The following is a 5,403-nucleotide window of genomic DNA, read 5'->3' as shown; positions in this document are numbered from 1 at the left end:
CAGCCGCTTAGACGAAACCGTGGAGAAGACACGTCACTGTGGAGAGCCGTTAACCAAAGCAAATTAGCCTGCAGTACCACTGCTCTACACATATGAGCAGCAAAAACACATTTTAGACCAAATATTACAGATTTGTACAAATACACACAAAAACATCAAAATTAGCACAGAAACATTACTATATAACATTTTAGACACATTCTAGGCAGTTTATCAGCTAAAAAAAAGTTTATTTTGGGGTAAGTTACTCTTTAATGGGGACATATCCTGTCCCATCTATTTGAATACCTTTAGTTGTGTTCTTGGAATCTCTCAAAGTGCAGAATAGTTAAATTGARTCTCTACCGGTGCTGCATAGATATCACTGTCTTTTGTTTGGATCGTATTTTTTAATCAGTTTAGTTTTCTCAATTCCATATTACCTTTTTTGAACAATAACATCACAGTGCTTGCTGCAGAACTGCAAAACAAGGTCATGGACTTGCAGCTAACCCATTTCACAAATCTGCCATTTTTGTTTCTCACAGCAATTTTGTAGTCCCAAGTTCAAGGACAGCCACAAGTGGATGGACAAGTCTTCTGTTGTYGACATCATTTAATCAGTTTGTAGATGAAAAAGTTTCTGCGCCGTTAGATTATTACATCTCAGCTGTCAAACTGGAGTAGAACGCAACCTGAAAGGGGGCGGGGTTTGAAGTGCTTCATTTGTATTTAGCAAGAGAGAACGAGTTGCTCTCAGACGCACCTCAGAACAGAGATGAAAGAGGGGCCTGTGGAACTACAAGGAACAAGTAATTCAGACCAAAGCATTGAAGTTCCACTTCATATAGACCACAAYTGAATGATTWAGGGGTGAAAAGGTAGGATTTGAAAGCATGTGTCCCCTTTAAAAAGTACACTTTTATGTATACTCCCTGCTTGGACATCCAGGTTTCACAATAATTGTTCTTGTTGAAGTTAGTAAATATCATGACTCAAAAGCCATTATAAGCCATTATAACAATAATGGAAAAAAATACATATCCCGGGGATCCACTGGTTAAGAAATTAGCTACTGTGGTGAGAAATGCTGTTTTGAAGCTGTTGAGACAAGTTATATGCCAAACATTTGATTGTAACTCTCTCTGACGTCCAAGCAGCGAYCTGTGTTGTCAACGCACCTGAGCGAGATTCATCCTTCATGTTTTACTGGCACCAGTGGACGYGCTTCCACTAACACGCTGCACCTTAGCACTGCTGTCATGGTTTGGGTTTTTTTTAGTGTTATGATTCATGCTTTCTTTTTGTATTTTCATTCTTTTACTCATTGTCCCATAGCTCCCTGACACTTTCTCACACCTGCCCCTCATCTGCTCATTAGCCCAGCTGTATGTCATTTTATTAGCACTCCTCCCTGTATTTATGCTCAGGCCCCGCAGTTTGCTGGCAGGTATTTATGTGTAATTTCCCTATTATGCTTGGTTTTTGTCACTGTCAGCTCCTCCTGGTTTTGTTTTCATTAAGTAAGTTACATCATTGGACTCATACTGTACATATACATACCTGCCTACACTCTTGAGTTCAACCTTCAACCACTCCRTTCATTACAGTTTTAGATATGTTTTTTGATATGTTGGAAATGTCTCTCAGCYACCACCACACCAAACTTTAGCTTTAGAGGATTTAGAGAGGCAATTACATTTTTGCCTGCTTGTAGCAGTAGGCAGCGAGTACTACTCTTAATGACTTTGAATGAGGGCCAAAGTGGGCAACAACAGGAAATGGGATTAGGCCTTAAACTCCCAAATCATCAATCTCTCAAGCCCTTAAGTCATCCATCCATTCATTATCTTTTACCCACTTCTTCCTTTCAGGGCCATGGGGGTCACTGGTGCTCATGTCCAGCAGTCACAGTGTGAGGGATGGGRTACACCCTGGACACATCACAAGTCCATCACAGGACAGGACCACATGAGATAAACAAGACCCATTCACTCTTTCACTATGTAGAGACAAATTAGAGTGACCAATTAGCCTAACATGCATGTTTTGGTCTGTGGGAGGAAATAACAGGACCTGGAGAAAACCTGCAAAGAGAGAACATGCAAACTCTACCACTAGCTGGGATTTGAACCWTCTTACTGAGAGGCTACAGCTCTGCCAAGTGCGCCATCTTGCATCAAAAAAATGACATTGACATAGTTTGGGGTGTAACTCTACATCTCTGTTCCCCATTCTATGATGAATATGCTCATCTGACTCATCCTACATAACTGCCAGTCAACAGATGACATTGGCTATGATTATAAGGGCAAATTTTTTTGATCGGATTGAAATGTATTCAGATTAAATAATCCAAATGTATTGTTTACACGGGCACAATCCGATCATTACGAGCGTTTACATGCACCAGGCTTTTATTCAGAATAAAAGCACTGACATGCGCGAGTTGTTAATTTTCACAGAAGAAGAAGTTCGACTTCCGCGATGAACATAAACAAACATCTGAGCGCTCAGAATGGACCTGCGACAGATTTTAACAATGGTGGAGATGTTACACTCCCTGGTTGAGCTGCAGGTGAGGTGCAGATTTTTTTTAGGCGAAGCAATGCACGCTGTTTATTCTTTATGGATTGAGAAAACAGGAGGAAAAGTTCTATRYTGCTGGAAACTATAGGGCTGCTATYCCTCCCTCCTYAAAACAGCAGAAACCAGTGGATGAAAGTCAGCAGACATGTGCAATCAAGTCAGTTTTCCACAATCAGAATAAGAYGATCAGATTAAGTGTTTACATGCACACTGTTCAGATTATAAATCGGCATAAACCACCTCTCTTATTCCGATTACAAATTCATTTGTATCGAGCTGAATCACATCAGAATAATCCGAATGGGGGTGTTTACATGACACATTTTTATTCCGAATGACCATTTAGTCCGATTACTTATGTCCATGTTAACGTAGGTATTGTTTCACCTCGTCATTTTCAGCAAACTGATTTTGCTTAAAGCAATGGACCTTTCTGTATTTAGGTTGTGATAAAACATTGCAAACAGATTTAGACATCTTAGAAAAAGCAATAGATTTTAGTATTTAAACTTTAAAGCAATGAGATTGATCCATTGGCTAAATAATAACTACCCCATCCACCTAAAACGGTCTTTAGTGAAACAGGGAAAACAAAGTACTTTATAGAGTTCTCCAAGCGGCCGAAGAGTTTGAAGAGTGAGATGAAACAGCAAGTGGGCTGCCAGTCTGCGAAGTTAGCTTGCTTTGTACAGGGAACTGATTTGACTAAATGGATGTGAAGAGTCGAAAAAATGAATGAGAAGAGCAGCGAATGATGGAGCGGGAGGTCTGATGAAAGCCAGAGGGGATGGGGAGGTGGGGAGGGTGCTGTCGTAAAGGAGAACAGTAACCTGTGGAGGGTGATAAGAGCTGGCAGATGGATGGAAGGATAAATAGGCAGATGGGTAGTTAGAAAGATATAGAGGGGCTGATTTACTGAGATGGAGAGGCTCGGAGAGATGATGGGCAGATGGGGTAAAGAGATACAGCARGAGAGGAGCACAACTTTCTCCCTGCGTGCTCACTTCAAAGCTCACTTTTGTTTTTTTTCTCCCCTTTTGCTTCTTCTCTCCTGCTTTCGGCCTTTGTCTCCCACCATCACCCTCCCCCTTGCCTCCCCATCCTCACTGTCTTCTTCTCAGCCACCACTGCACTCATGGGATATTTTTAATAGAATTAGGCTGCTCTTGTTATCAGTGGAGCGGGTAGCCGCCGAGTGAGGCGAGATTGAAACAGCGATTTCCAATTTGAGATTGTGTCACACACATCTACCCGGGCCTAGATAGCATCAACGAATCACCGCCACCGTTCCTCTCACTCACTTTGCCCCTCTTTTGCCCCCACCCCCCCGCCCCTCGCTCTTCGTGACATCTCGCACCGGATACTTTAGCTTTGCCCGGGCCTTTTCGTGCATGCAGGACAACATCTAAATGCGTACACGCTCCTGCTCTGTCGGCCCGGATTCACCGGCTTCTCTTGACAGTTTCTCTCCCTGTCCTTTTCGCTCTCATCTGGGAACACATCCCTCTTTCTTCTCCGGAGCCCTGACTCATTTAGTACCTCCAARTGCAGCTCCTCTTCCACAGTCTCGTCTCCATTTTTTTTACACTTTAAGCACTCGTGTCTTCTCCACTCCTCCCACATTTTGCTTCCACTGCTTTGCGTTCTCTCCCGTCCCACACCACCTCCTATTGCTTTGCCTCCTCTTCGTWTTTCATCTTGTCTGGTGTCACTCTCTTTCCCTCTGTGAATATTTCTCTTCCCTTCATCCTTCCTTCTTCTGCTCCCTCACCTCAGTCCTTTTCTTCTCTGCCGCCTCAAGGCGTTGGATCGCTTTGACTTATCTTGTCAGGTCTGTGCATTCCCRCCTCACCTCCAGAGACGGGGAGTCTGTATGTTCATTCAGTGCAGTCCATGTAAGTTTTACATTAGCTGATGCTCGGGAGGGGAGATCGGTGTTACTGCTGCGTGGCTGTTTGTCTGGTCACACGCTGGTTTTCTTGGCCAGAGGGTCTTTTCTCTTCACCACAATGGCATTACTCCACCTTTTGAAATGACTCGATAAAAGTGTTGCCCTTCTTTTATAGATTCCTCCTTTTTCGAGTGAGCTGAGCAAACTTGGTCGCCCCTCTCCATTTAACACTGGTTAATTCTTCTCCTTTTWTGACATGAAATACCACCCTCAAAGAGCGTTGACTTCTCTGAGGCAGTCTCGACATATTAAGAAAAAAAACAAATTAAAAAAATCGACTGTTTTGGTTTAGCCTGGCATTTTAATTCCAKTTGTTAGCTAAGATTTGAATCAAATACAAAGAGTGCTTTCGTGCTTTACTTTTATACTTCTTTTAAATTAAAACTTGTCTTTGTAATTTGGTGAATCTTAATTGTTTTCTGCAAAATTGCTTTTATTGTCTGTTTTTTATGGATCTTGTGTGACGGTCACATAGATGCAGCGTGGAATATAAGGYAGATTTCCTTATGGTGAGAATCATAAAATATTATCACATAATGTGGTTAAATATTGCTTTGTTATTGTATTGTATTCTTATAYAGTATTATCACATCAAACTGACAAGTTGACTGGTTTAGTAAATGACTGGTTTAGTCAAATTTGGTCAAAATGACCTGAGCACATTTTCTGATTCCTGCTTTTAAAGCTACGTTTTGATACCAGCATCATCCTGATATTATGATCTGTTCCAGATATATGCTCTGATCTGACTTGTTAATTAGAATAACCCATTAATATTTGGTCCAAATCCTAATTTTAGTTAATTTTAATGAATGGTTTTAATGCTAATTTAAAGATAAAACCTACCACAATTGTTGGATATTAAGATTTACCAGCTGGAATTT

General features: G+C 41.5%; 1 protein-coding gene across 1 annotated transcript in view; it reads left to right on the top strand.

Annotated features, from left to right (window-relative positions):
• Positions 1-5,403, top strand: part of cdh24b (cadherin 24, type 2b) — a 241,800-nt gene that overhangs the window by 34,922 nt on the left and 201,475 nt on the right. The gene's annotated exons all lie outside the window — the stretch shown is intronic.

The sequence above is a fragment of the Austrofundulus limnaeus genome, unplaced genomic scaffold (assembly GCF_001266775.1).
Source record: "Austrofundulus limnaeus strain Quisiro unplaced genomic scaffold, Austrofundulus_limnaeus-1.0 Scaffold24, whole genome shotgun sequence".
Classification (NCBI taxonomy): domain Eukaryota; kingdom Metazoa; phylum Chordata; class Actinopteri; order Cyprinodontiformes; family Rivulidae; genus Austrofundulus; species Austrofundulus limnaeus.
Note: the sequence above shows the minus strand (reverse complement) of the source record. Positions and strands in the feature narration are given on the sequence as shown.